Here is a 15,174-nt window from a genome sequence, read left to right on the forward strand (position 1 = left end):
TGGTGATCTTTAAGTAGACAAGTCAAAATTTCAAACCCACTGTTATGGTGTAGGGTACTTGGCCTTCTCTGATGTAATCAGATTTAGATGTGATTCAGTGATTTTATAAAAACAGCTAGGAAGCACAATTTAGCAGTGGGTTGCAGAGAAAAAAAATATGCTGGCAGAAAAATCCAATTGAGTGATTAAACAGCTCTTTATTTTCTGGCTTTATTTTTATGCTAACAAATTTGTTCTCTGAAAAGTGTCCACAAAGCCAAGTCTCTGATTAACACCTTTGTAAGGATGGTTTTTCACCTATTACTAAATTAAACTTGCTTCATTGGAAAGGCAGCAAGATGCATCCTCATTTCAATGTCTACTGAAATAATACAGGTTGACACCAGGAAACATTAACGCCACTGCATCCTTGCTGCTTTCTCATGTGGAAGTCTGTTTAATATGAAAACAAGGTGATATCTAATTAGCACACAGGTAAGGAATTAAGAAAATCTTTATTTAAGGGTGAAGATGTTTCTCACAAAATCGTTGCCCCAATGCATCATTGAAATTCAAGCTGGAAAGATGATTTTAATATATCACTTGTACATTTTGTATTGCTCTTCTGGTGACAATGTAGTTTGTTTTTGTCAATTACCATTTTAATAATAAGGTAAAGAAAATGAAGTGGATTTTTGAAAGAAAACAATACTGTCAATATACTATTAAAACAAATTAAAATGGTAAAAGTTATTGTACTTTAAGTAAAAATAAAAGAGACAAAATATCAATCCCAGTTTTGGATTACTTTAATTAACAAAAAAAAATGCATATAGCAGAGGATAGTTTCAATCTGCCTACCTCTGGGTTATGGGCCCAGCATGCTTCCATTGCAGTACTCTGCTGCACATGTAAGTGCAAGAGATCCTGAAGCACTCACTCATCATGGGAAAGTACCAATGTGTTTCTTCGTTGGTTGATGGAAGAAACATCTTACAAAAACTCTCCAGATTATTGACTTTTTAAAGTTTTTCTAGGAAACGTTTTAGATGAATGCTTATTAGCCTTTGTCAGTATAAACTTTCGCAAAGTGTCTCTGTGGCGCAATCAGTTAGTATGTACAGCTATTAACCGAAAGGTTGGTGGTTCAATCCCACCCAGGGACCTAATTGACCTTGTTATCAGATTTTGGTGATCTTTAAGTAGACAAGTCAAATTTCATACCCCCTGTTATGGTGTAGGGTACCTGGCCTTCTCTGATGTAATCAGAGTTAGATTTGATTCAGTGATTTTATAAAAACATCTAGGAAGCACAATTTAGCAGTGGGTTGCAGAGAAAAAGAAATATGCTGGCAAAAAAATCAAATTGCGTGATTAAACAGCTCTTCATTTTCTGGCTTTATTTTTATGCTAACAAATTTGTTCTCTGAAAAGTGTCCACAAAGCCAAGTCTCTGATTAACACCTTTGTAGGGATGGTTTTTCACCTATTACTAAATTAAACTTGCTTCATTGGAAAGGCAGCAAGATGCATCCTCATTTCAATGTCTACTGAAATAATACAGGTTGACACCAGGAAACATTAACGCCACTGCATCCTTGCTGCTTTCTCATGTGGAAGTCTGTTTAATGTGAAAACAAGGTGATATCTAATTAGCACACAGGTAAGGAATTAAGAAAATCTTTATTTAAGGGTGAAGATGTTTCTCACAAAATCGTTGCCCCAATGCATCATTGAAATTCAAGCTGGAAAGATGATTTTAATATATCACTTGTACATTTTGTATTGCTCTTCTGGTGACAATGTAGTTTGATTTTGTCAATTACCATTTTAATAATAGGGTAAAGAAAATTAAGTGGATTTTTGAAAGAAAACAATACTGTCAATATACTATTAAAACAAATTAAAATGGTAAAAGTTATTGTACTTTAAGTAAAAATAAAAGAGCCAAAATATCAATCCCAGTTTTGGATTACTTTAATTAACAAAAAAAAAAAAGCATACAGCAGAGGATAGTTTCAATCTGCCTACCTCTGGGTTATGGGTCCAGCATGCTTCCATTGCAGTACTCTGCTGCACATGTAAGTGCAAGAGATCCTGAAGCACTCACTCATCATGGGAAAGTACCAATGTGTTTCTTCGTTGGTTGATGGAAGAAACATCTTACAAAAACTCTCCAGATTATTGACTTTTTAAAGTTTTGCCAGGAAACGTTTTAGATGAATGCTTATTAGCCTTTGTCAGTATGAACTTTTGCAAAGTGTCTCTGTGGCGCAATCAGTTAGTATGTACGGCTATTAACCAAAAGGTTGGTGGTTCAATCCCACCCAGGGACCTAATTGACCTTGTATCAGATTTTGGTGATCTTTAAGTAGACAAGTCAAATTTCTGCAGGCCTGCAGAGTCTGCCGCGCAGGATGGGGCATGTGGCACTCTCCCTCCCAGGGGCTCTTCCAGATGTAGCTCCTCAGCAGTATTTTTCCCGGGCTGCGCGGCGCTCTCCCCGACTGGCATCCGCCCTGGAACACTGCCTTCCTCAACGCAACATCAGCAGGGGGCCCTGGCCTCATCACCATCCCAGGTCTTTCTCATGTATGTATCATGTATGTGTGTGTGATATATGTATGAATCATATATGTTTGTGATATATATATATATTCCATAGACAAAAAACCTTACGGTTTCACATGTCCCATTAAGGCTTCTTAGACATGATCGAAATTTCAGAAACCTGTTGTAACTCTTCCACTCAAACTCCAAAAAGCAATGAAATTCCGATCATTAAGGCTGACGCCTTAATGGACGTGTTCCTTGCGCAATACAGATATGGTATGCCATCACAGCCTGTGGGTAAGTGCAGATTCAGCACTCTCACAGAGTGAGATTGCTGTCACTCACACAATGGTGGAGCTGCTAATTCACAGATTTGTGTGCTCATTGGAATACACACATGCAGTCTATGCAACTGAAGGTCTGAGCGGAAGACAAAGCTGCTCAGATGAGGTAAGAGTGTTGTTGATTGGAGGGAGGAGAGCGGTGTGGATGGGGGAACAGAAGTGTGTGGATAGAGGGAACACTAAGCATTGGGGCAGATCTATTAAGCCTGGTGAACTGATAAAGTGCAAGGTGATAAAGTACCAGCCAGTCAGCTCCTAACTGTCATTTTTCAAACCCAGCCTGTGACATGGCAATTAGGAGCTGATTGGCTGGTACTTTATCACCATGCAAATTATCATTTCACCAGGTTTAATAAATCGGCTGCTTACTCATTTATGTACGAGTAGTTAGAAGTAGAAGAACTCTAACAGAAACCACTAAGCTCATCTACAGCCACACCACACTGTATATGCCCAATATCACCTGATTTTAGGCCTGGTTTGTTCTTGGATGTGAGACCACCTGGGAATACCAGGTGCTGTAGGTAGTTTTATACTACCAACACCGTTCTCTTGATGCATTATATTTTGAAACTTATTCATTGATGTACCAGTAGTTAGAAGTAGAAGTTAGAAACAGCAAAAATCATCTACAGCCGCATCACACTGGATATGTCCAATCTCATCTGATGTTGGAAGCTAAGCAGTGTTGTGCCTGGTTAGTTTTTGGATCTCAGGTCCTGCCTTCTGGTTTGGCCACGGCACCTCGGAAATTCACCAAGGTCATGGCCGTGATGACGACCCTTCACCATCGGTGGACCAGGGAGGAATCTCTCCTCCCGATAAACATTCTGGAATTGCGGGCAGTGTTCAATTCATTGACACTGGCCCTGCCTCTAGTACAGAACAGGCCTGTTCAAGTACAATCGGACAACGACACCACGGTAGTGTACACAAATCATCAAGGCGGCACTCGAAATTGCATGGCAAAGCTGGAAGTATCAAAAATCCTCAGTTGGGTAGAACGTCATCTGCCAGCAATATCGGCAGTGTTCATTCCCGGAGTCCTCAACTGGGAAGCGGATTTCCTCAGTCGTCAGTACGTTAACGCTGGAGAGTGGAGAGGCCGCAGCAGAAATGTCTGCACTGGTGTCAGTAGGTGACTGAGGCAGGGATGACTGGGAGATAGTGGGTGACTGAAGCATGTATGACTGGGAGATAGTGGGTGACTGAGGCCGGGGTGACTGGGAGATAGTCAGTGACTAAGGCAGGGGTGATAGGGATATAGTGGATGACTGTGGCAGGGGTGACAGGGACAGTAGGAGACTGAGGCAGGGGTGACAGGGATAGTGGGTGACTGAGGCAGGGGTGATAGGGTGACAGTGGGTGACTGAGGCAGAGGTGACAGGGATAGTGGGTGACTGAGGTAGGGGTGATATGGAGATAGTGGTTGACTGAGGCAGGGTTGACAGAGATAGTGGGTGACTAAAGCAGGGGTGACTGGTATAGTGGGTGACTGAGGCAGGGGTCGCAGGTATAGTGGTTAACTGAGGCAGCGGTGACTGGGAGATAGTGGGTAACTGGGGCAGGGGTGACAGGGAAAGTGTGTGACTCAGGCAGGGGTGATAAGGAGATAGTGGGCAGCAGATCACTGCCTCGCTGACAGCAGCACATCCCTGCTTCACTGACAGCAGCACATCCCTGCCTCATTGACAGCAGCACATACCTGCCTCACTTATAGCAGCACATCCCTGCCTCACTGGCAGCAGCAGATCCCTGCCTCACTGGCAGCAGCAGATCACTGCTTCACTGACAGCAGCACATCCCTGCCTCACTGGCAGCAGCAGATCCCTGCCTTACTGACAGCTGTATTCAGACCAGATCTCTGCTGTGCATATTCACACAACAGGAGATCAGGTCTGAAGTGTGTGTGTGCTGGTGCCGCAGTGCACCGGCACATGCCAGAGATGCGATCAGCATCTCTGCCCAGTGAGCGCCTCTGCCAACACATACTTATCTTGCATATGAGATCTCTTGATCATGAAGATAGTTCTCACAGGGTGAGGTTCATCCATTACATTTTAAAGTAGGAAGGTACAAATTACATATTCAAATTACATATATGTGCTGGATTCAAATGTTTTCCCCCCTTCCTTTCTCAATTGTGCCCATCAGCAGCTATTCTAATGTTGCTGCCAATGGGTGTGACACATTCATTTCTTCTGTGGGGTACACTGGACTCCACAAGGATTCACATTGTGGTGTAGAGTAGGATCTTGATCTGAGGCACCAACAGGCTCAAAGCTTTTGACTGTTCCCAAGATGCTCAGCGCCCCCTGCTCTATAACCTCGCTTCCATGAACAGGGAGCTCAGTTTGTAGTTGGTGCCTTCAGTAGCAGGACACTTAACAGGGGGCTGCCTCAGGCAGCCTATACTTAGCTATTAATTTTGACAAGAAAAGAAGAACTTTTTTTATAAGAATGTACAAGGGCTGCAGCAGGCTAGGTCTAATAGACATCTTTACTGCAGCTCCATCACTCCCAGCGGCGCAGTATACTCCCGTGCCCTGGTTGCTGGGTCACTGCAGCGGAGGCTCCGGTTTCTTCCTAAGGTCAGTCACACACACACCGCCCTCCGGGATCACGAGGCCGCTGATGAAAGGGAGGTAAGGGGCTTCTGTGCCCACACTATACCGTGATCCAGCATGGCTGTAGGGGGCGGGCCGTGTGCGCACTGGCGTGGACACTGATTACTGGGCAGCCGCTCCACTAGCCACCAGGGACAGTTAAGGAGCACAGCTCTGGGGGGTTTTCTCCTATATTAACCCCATTTTGTACTACCTGCAGTGCATTGTGATAGGTAATAGAACCTGATTCAGGTTGGATTGCAATCACAATAAGCAATCCAACTGCAAAAATTGCTAAGAGCATGCGCCTGCATTTTCTGTGACTGTCAATCGGTGCGGGGGGGGTCAGCAACACTCCATTTCAAAGTCGGAGATGGAGCGGTGCGGGGGCAGGGCTTCAACGGAGAAACAGGAGGCGTGGTCAGAGCGGCTGCATGACATCACATGCAGCCGTTGCGATCACAAAAATGGTGGCGGCTTCCTGCGCACACGTACAGTCTGCACCAACAGGAGGCTAACCCATTTTTTATGATCACGCTGAACTGCACTGAGACTGCAATTTCAGCGTGGTCAAGAAGGGAGGCGGCATGCTGGGTGGCCATGCCCTGTGATGGGTGGCCCCAGCATGCGAACCAAAGGATTGCAAATTCTGTTACTTAGCAGAATTTGCAATCCTTACTGAATTAGGCCATTGATTACAAAATTGTAAACAATATTTGAAGTTTTTCTTCAGGGACTAACACAAAAGATGCTTGGGGCTACTAACACATGGGTAAGCCACGTAAAGCTTCCCATCGGTCAGTGGCATCACAACGGGGTTGCGGCACACACCCGAGTGTCACCCGCCAAGTGGGGTGACACCAAAGTGCCGGCTCTTCTTCAGTGACAGAATATGGGTGTTTTACTGTGACATTACGTGCAACACCCAGTTTCTGTCACTGTGCAGGAGCCAGCACCACCCACACACTAGTCCCCGGGTACAGCCCCCAACCCCCGGGATACCCGCAGCAACAAAATGGTGATTCAGGTCACGCCCCTACCTATGAGACCATGCCTCCTTTTTACCATTGCGCTGCTTCTCTGCGCGCACTGCATTACAATCTCCCTCGCCGCCTCTCTGGGTGTCACCAGTGATAGTGACACCTCTGCCATGCTTGTAGCAGCTGGTCCTAAGATCTACGCCTCCAGCCCTGAGTGTTTTCCCTTGTGACTTGTTGATCATCATTGCGAAGCAGATGCTTACAGAAAACTGCAGGGGTTTAGATTGAAAAGAAAAACATTGACGAACCCATCATTTCAGCGACAGGATCTGCCACACGACTAACTGAAATGACTGGTTGGTTTGGGCCCCCACCAAAAAAGAATCAATCAATCTCTCCTTGCACAAACTGGCTCTACAGAGGCAAGATGTCCACCTCTTCATCCTCCGATTCCTCACCCCTTTCACTGTGTACATCCCCCTCCTCACAGATTATTAATTCGTCCCCACTGGAATCCACCATCTCAGATCCCTGTGTACTTTCTGGAGGCAATTGCTGGTGAATGTCTCCACGGAGGAATTGATTATAATTAATTTTGATGATCATCATCTTCTCCACATTTTCTGGAAGTAACCTTGTACGCCGATTGCTGACAAGGTGAGCGGCCGCACTAAACACTCTTTCGGAGTACACACTGGAGGGAGGGCAACTTAGGTAGAATAAAGCCAGTTTGTGCAAGGGCCTCCAAATTGCCTCTTTTTCTCCACCATTCTTTCAAAGGTGACAGAATCATATGCAGTGACAGTAGACGACATGTCAGTAATCGTTGCCAGGTCCTTCAGTCTGGACCAGATGTCAGCACTCACTCCAGACTGTCCTGCATCACCGCCAACGGGTGGGCTCGGAATTCTTAGCCTTTTCCTCGCACCCCCAGTTGCGGGAGAATGTGAAGGAGGAGCTGTTGACGGGTCACGTTCCGCTTGACTTGACAATTTTCTCACCAGCAGGTCTTTGAACCTCTGCAGACTTGTGTCTGCCGGAAAGAGAGATACAATGTAGGTTTTAAATCTAGGATCGAGCACGGCGGCCAAAATGTAGTGCTCTGATTTCAACAGATTGAATCCTGGTTAAGCAAATTAAGGGCTCCATCCACAAGTCCCACATGCCTAGTTGAATCGCTCTGTTTTAGCTCCTCCTTCAATGTCTCCAGCTTCTTCTGCAAAAGCCTGATGAGGGGAATGACCTGACTCAGGCTGGCAGTGTCTGAACTGACTTCACGTGTGGAAAGTTCAAAGGGTTGCAGAACCTTGCACAACGTTGAAATCATTCTCCACTGCGCTTGAGTCAGGTGCATTCCCCCTCCTTTGCCTATATCGTGGGCAGATGTATAGGCTTGAATGGCCTTTTGCTGCTCCTCCATCCTCTGAAGCATATAGAGGGTTGAATTCCACCTCGTTACCACCTCTTGCTTCAGATGATGGCAGGGCAGGTTCAGGAATGTTTGGTGGTGCTCCAGTCTTCGGCATGCGGTGGCTGAAGGCATAAAGTGGCCCGCAATTCTTCGGGCCACCGACAGCATCTCTTGCACGCCCCTGTCGTTTTTTAAATAATTCTGCACCACCAAGTTCAATGTATGTGCAAAACATGGGACGTGCTGGAATTTGCCCAGATGTAATGCACGCACAATATTGGTGGCGTTGTCCGATGTCACAAATCCCCAGGAGAGTTCAATTGGGGTAAGCCATTCTGCGATGATGTTCCTCAGTTTCCGTAAGTGGTTGTCAGCTGTGTGCCTCTTATGGAAAGCGGTGATACAAAGCGTAGCCTGCCTAGGAACGAGTTGGCAATTGCGAGATGCTGCTACTGGTGCCGCCGCTGCTGTTCTTGCTGCGGGAGGCAATACATCTACCCAGTGGGCTGTCACAGTCATATAGTCCTGAGTCTGCCCTGCTCCACTTAACCACAGACAAGTGGACATTGGGTACAACTGCATTTTTTAGGACACTGGTGACTCTTTTTCTGAGGTCTGTGTACATTTTCGGTATCGCCTGCCTAGAGAAATGGAACCTAGAGGGTATTTGGTACCGGGGACACAGTACCTCAATCAAGTCTCTAGTTGCCTCTAAATTAACGATGGATACCGGAACCACGTTTCTCACCACCCAGACCTGAGTTATCCACTTTGCAGCAGGATGACTGCTGTGATATTTCATCTTCCTCGCAAAGGACTGTTGGACAGTCAATTGCTTACTGGAAGAAGTACAAGTGGTCTTCCGACTTCCCCTCTGGGATGACGATCGACTCCCAGCAGCAACAACAGCAGCGCCAGCAGCAGTAGGCGTTACACTCAAGGATGCATCGGAGGAATCCCAGGCAGGAGAGGACTCGTCAGACTTGCCAGTGACATGGCCTGCAGGACTATTGGCTCTCCTGTCTAAGGAGGAAATTGACACTGAGGGAGTTGGTGGTGTGGTTTGCAGGAGCTTGGTTACAAGAGGAAGGGATTTAGTGGTTAGTGGACTGCTTCCGCTGTCATCCAAAGTTTTTGAACTTGTCACTGACTTATGATGAATGCGCTGCAGGTGACGTATAAGGGAGGATGTTCCGAGGTGGTTAACGTCCTTATCCCTACTTATTACAGCTTGACAAAGGCAACACACGGCTTGACACCTGTTGTCCGCATTTGTGTACAGGATGCATACCTTCATGTCCCCATTTATCCACCTCATCAGGCGTAACTCAGATTTGCGGTACAGGACTGTCATTGCCAATTTCAGACGTTGCTGTTTGGTCTCTCCATGGCCCTGAGAATTTTCACCAAGGTAATGGCGGAAATGATGGTGCTCCTGTGCAAGCAAGGTGTCACAATTATCCCGTACTTGGCCGATCTCATAAAAGCGAGATCAAGAGAGCAGTTGCTGAACAGCGTATCACTTTCACTGAAAGTGTTACAGCAACACGGCTGGATTCTCAATATCCCGAAGTCGCAGTTGATTCCTACTACTCGTCTGTCTTTCTTGGGCATGATTCTGGACACAGACCAGAAGAGGGTTTATCTCCTGATAGAAAAGGCCCAGGAACTCATGACTCTTGTCAGGAACCTATTGAAACCAAAACTTGTGTCAGTGCATCACTGCACTCGAGTCCTGGGAAAGATGGTGGCATCATACGAGGCCATTCCATTCGGCAGGTTCCATGCGAGGACTTTCCAATGGGACCTACTGGACAAGTGGTCCGGGTCACATTTACAGATGCATTGGTTGATCACCCTGTCCCCCAGGGTCAGGGTATCACTCTTGTGGTGGCTGCAGAGTGCTCACCTTCTCGAGGGACGCAGATTCAGCATTCAGGGCTGGATCCTGGTGACCACAGACGCAAGCCTCCAAGGTTGGGGAGCAGTCACACAGGGAAGAAATTTCCAAGGTCTTTGGTCAAGTCAAGAGACTTGTCTTCACATCAACATCCTGGAACTAAGGGCCATATACAATGCCCTACGTCAAGCGGAGACCTTACTTTGCGACCAACCGGTTCTGATCCAGTCAGACAACGTCACCGCAGTGGCTCATGTAAACCGCCAAGGCGGCACAAGAAGCAGAGTGGCGATGGCACAAGCCACCAGAATTCTTCGCTGGGTGGAGAATCACGCAAGCGCACTGTCAGCAGTGTTCATTCCGGGAGTGGACAACTGGGAAGCAGACATCCTCAGCAGACACGACCTACATCCGGGAGAGTGGGGACTTCATCAGGAAGTCTTTGCACAGATTACAAGTCGGTGGGAACTGCCACAGATAGACATGATGCCGTCCTGGCTCAACAAAAAGCTACAGAGGTATTGCGCAAGGTCAAGAGACCCTCAGGCAGTAGCTGTAGACGCCCTAGTGACACCGTGGGTGTTCCGGTCGGTCTATGTATTTCCTCCTCTTCCTCTCATACCCAAGGTGTTGAGGATAATAAGACAAAGAGGAGTGAGAACAATCCTCATTGTTCCAGATTGGCCACGGAGGACCTGGTATCCGGATCTGCAGGAAATGCTCACAGAAGATCTGTGGCCTCTCCCTCTAAGACAGGACCTGTTGCATCAGGGGCCCTGTCTGTTCCAAGACTTACCGCGGCTGCATTTGACGGCATGGCGGTTGAATGCCGGATCCTAGCATTCCGGTTGAGGTCATCCCTACGCTGATAAAGGCTAGGAAGGATGTAACGTTAAAACATTACACCGTATATGGCGAAATTATGTTTCTTGGTGTGAGGCCAGGAATGCTCCTACGGAAGAATTCCATCTGGGCCGTTTCCTTCACTTCCTACAAACTGGAGTGAATTTGGGCCTAAAATTAGGCTCTATTAAGGTCCAGATTTCAGCCTTATCCATTTTCTTTCAAAAAGAATTGGCTTCTCTTCCAGAAGTTCAGACTTTTGTAAAAGGAGTGCTGCATATTCAGCCTCCTTTTGTGCCTCCGGTGGCACCTTGGGACCTTAACGTGGTGTTAAGTTTTCTAAAATTACACTGGTTTGAACCACTTAAAACAGTGGAGTTAAAATATCTCACATGGAAGGTGGTCATGTTATTAGCCTTGGCTTCGGCTAGGCGAGTGTCGGAATTAGCGGCTTTGTCACATAAAAGCCCATATTTGGTATTCCATGTGGATAGAGCGGAATTGCAGACCCGTCCTCAATTCCTACCAAAAGTGGTCTCATCTTTTCATATGAACCAACCTATTGTGGTGCCTGTGGCTACGCGTGACTTGGAGGATTCCGAGTTACTTGATGTGGTTAGGGCTTTGAAAATTTACGTGGCCAGGACGGCTAGAGTCAGGAAAACTGAAGCTCTGTTTGTCCTGTATGCAACCAACAAGATTGGTGCCCCTGCTTCAAAGCAGGCTATTGCTCGCCGGATTTGTAACACGATTCAGCAAGCGCATTCTATGGCTGGATTGCAGTTACTGAAATCGGTCAAGGCCCATTCCACGAGGAAAGTGGGCTCTTCTTGGGCGGCTGCCCGAGGGGTCTTGGCACTACAGCTGTGTCAAGCTGCTACTTGGTCGGGTTCACAGTCACACACCTTTGCAAAATACTATAAGTTTGATACCCTGGCTGAGGAGGAACTCATGTTTGCTCAATCGGTGCTGCAGAGTCATCCGCACTCTCCCGCCCGTTTTGGAGCATTGGTATAATCCCCATGGTCCTTACGGAGTCCCCAGCATCCTCTAGGACGTTAGAGAAAATAAGATTTTAAACCTACTGGTAAATCTTTTTCTCGTAGTCCGTAGATGATGCTGGGCGCCCGTCCCAAGTGCGGACTACTTCTGCAATACTTGTATATAGTTATTGCTTCAATAAGGGTTATGTTATAGTTGCATCGGTCCTGCACTGATGCTATGTTGTTTTTTCATACTGATAACTGGGTAGTTTATCACAAGTTATACGGTGTGATTGGTGTGGCTGGTATGAATCTTGCCCTGGATTAACAAAATCCTTTCCTCATACTGTCCGTCTCCTCTGGGCACAGTTTCTCTAACTGTGGCATAGAGGGAGGAGCCAGTGCACACCCAGAACTAAAGTCTTTCTTAAAGTGCCCATGTCTCCTGTGGAGCCCGTCTATCCCCATGGTCCTTACGGAGTCCCCAGCATCCTCTACGGACTACGAGAAAAAGATTTACCGGTAGGTTTAAAATCTTATTTTCTACTTTATTCTTTTCTATCCTAGTTTATTACGACCAACTCTCATCCAAGGAGTTTGATATTCTACTACCTGCATGCAATTTAAATTGCTTAAATTGTTTATATGGTTGATTTGTCCTTCACAATCCATAATCTGCAACTTGGATGTACTTGTGTCATTGAAAATCTTATAATAAAAATGTATATACAGATACTCAACCTGTATATTGAAAAAAAAAAAAAAGTTATAAGACATATGCATTCAATATTTGAAGAAACAAAATAAAATAAAGCTATCTATTGGGTTTCACTAACAAGCACATTGGAAGACTTGACTACTGTTAAAAGACATGCATTACATGGTATAGAGCCACAAACCACAATGTAGTAAAATAAAAACAAACTTACATGTGTATCAAACCTATGTGAGGCTTACATTGATAGTGCAAGATCAACACTCTATCAACTGTGCAAACTAGACTGCACATAAATGCCATAAAATTTATCTGAGATTTTAGTAAATAAGGCCCGTTGCTGTCCGGGTCACGCAGCCGTCACGGCCCGCCCCCATACGGTCCGGTCATGTCTGCGTTGTCCTGACTGTGCCCCCAAAATGGCGGCACAACGCCGCTGGCCCGACTCCTCCTGCCTAGTGACCGCCTCTGCCTGTCAATCAGGCAGAGGCGCTCACTGGGCAGAGATGCTGATCGCATCTCTGGCATGTGCCGGTGCACTGCGGCACCAGCACACACGCACTTCAGACCTGATCTCCTGTTGTGTGAATATGCACAGCAGGGATCAGGTCTGAATTAGGCCCTATATACAGCTGTCAGTAAGGCAGGGATGTGCTGCTGCCAGTGAGGCAGGGATGTGCTGCTGGTAGTGAAGCAGTGATGTGCTGCTGTCAGCGAAGCAGTGCTGTGCTGCTGTCAGCGAGACAGGGATGTGCTGCTGTCAGCGAGGCAGGGATGTGCTGCTGTCAGCGAAGCAGGGATGTGCTGCTGTCAGCGAAGCAGGGATGTGCTGCTGTCAGTGAAGCAGGGATGTGCTGCTGTCAGCGAGGCAGGGATGTGCTGCTGTCAGCGAGGCAGGGATGTGCTGCTGTCAGCGAGGCAGGGATGTGCTGCTATAAGTGAGGTAGGGATGTGCTGCTGTCATTGAAGCAGGAATGTGCTGCTGCAGTGAGGCAGAGATATGCAGCCCACTATCTCCCTATCACCCCTGCCTGAGTCACACACTTTCCCTGTCACCCCTGCCTCAGTTACCCACTATCTCCCAGTCACCGCTGCCTCAGTCAACCACTATATCTGCGATCCCTGCCTCAGTCACCCACTATACCAGTCACCCCTGCTTTAGTCACCCACTGTCACCCTATCACCCCTGCTTCAGTCACCCACTATCCCTGTCAACCCTGCCTCAGTCACCCACTATCTCCCAGTCACCCCTGCCTCAGTCAGCCACTATCCCTGTCACCCCTGCCTCAGTCTCTTACTGTCCCTGTCACCCCTGCCACAGTCATCCACTATCTCCCTATCACCCCTGCCTTAGTCATTTATTATACCTGTCACCCACTTTCTTCCCATACTTACCCAACCCCTTCCTATCACCCCTCCCTCAGTAACCCACTATCTCCCTGTCACCCACTATCTCCCTGTCACCCCGGCCTCAGTCACCCACTATCTCCCACTCATACATGCTTCAGTCACCCACTATCTCCCAGTCATCCCTGCCTCAGTCACCTACTGACACCAGTGCAGACATTTCTGCTGCGGCCTCTCCACTCTCCAGCGTGAACGTCCTGACGACTGAGGAAATCCGCTTCCTAGTTGAGGACTCCGGGAATGAACACTGCCGATATTGCTGTCAGATGACTTTCTACCCAACGGAGGATTTTTGATACTTCCAGCTTTGCCATGCAGTTTCGAGTGCCGCCTTGATGATTTGTGTACACTACCGTGGTGGCGTTGTCAGATTGTACTTGAACAGGCCTGTTCTGTACTAGAGGCAGGGCCAGTGTCAATTAATTGAACACTGCCTGCAATTCCAGAATGTATATCAGGAGGAGAGATTCCTCCCTGGTCCACCGACCCTGGAGAAAGTGTTGCTCCAACACCATGGCCCAGCCCAAAAGACTGGCATCCATTGTCAGGAGGACACAGTTGGAGATCCAGAAGGGATGGCCCCTGCTCAACTGTTGGTCCTGTAGCCACCAGCTCAGTGTCAGACGAACCTCCGGAGTCAAGGAGATCATTTGAGACATCATCCGATGAGGCAGGCCGTCCCACTTGGAGAGGATTAACCTCTGCAGAGGGCGGTAATGAAATTGAGCGTACTCTACCATATCGAAAGCCGACACCATGAGGTCTAGTACTTGCATCGCTGTGTGTATCAACACTCTTGGGCGAGAGAGGACGATACTGTCCTGAATTTTCAGGACTTTCTCTGGAGACAGAAACAATTGTTGGCTGTGTGTGTCCAGCAGTGCCCCTAGGTGCACAATGTTCCGAGCAGGGACCAGCGAGGACTTTTTTCAGTTGATGAGCCACCCGTGGACTTTTAGGAATTGGACCGCCAGTTCCAGATAACTGTGGAGAACCTCTTGGGAGTTCACCAGGATCAGCAAGTCGTCCAGATTTGGCAGGATCCTGATTCTCTGATGGTGAAGGGTCGTCATCACGGCCATGACCTTGGTGAATATCCGAGGTGCCGTGGCCAAACCAGAAGGCAGGACTTGAAATCCAAAAACAAACCAGGCACAACACTGCTTAGCTTCCATCATCAGATGAGATTGGACCAGTGGCGTAACTACTGCCCCCGCAGTCCTCGCGGTGGCTTGGGGGCGAGGGGCTGTGGGGGCGCCACTGATTTACAGCAGACTGACATGCGGACGAGCGTCCGCATGTCAGTCTGCAGTCTCCTTCCCTCCGCCGCTTTTTGGAGGGACACGGAGGGCACACAGCGCGCCTCCCTGTGTCCCTCCTGCTGCATCATCTCCGGCGGCCGCGGGTCTAATAGGGGGAAGTGCCGTCCGTGAGCTCTAATTGGCTCACGAAC

The sequence above is a fragment of the Pseudophryne corroboree genome, unplaced genomic scaffold (genome assembly GCF_028390025.1).
Source record: "Pseudophryne corroboree isolate aPseCor3 unplaced genomic scaffold, aPseCor3.hap2 scaffold_517, whole genome shotgun sequence".
NCBI lineage: Eukaryota > Metazoa > Chordata > Amphibia > Anura > Myobatrachidae > Pseudophryne > Pseudophryne corroboree.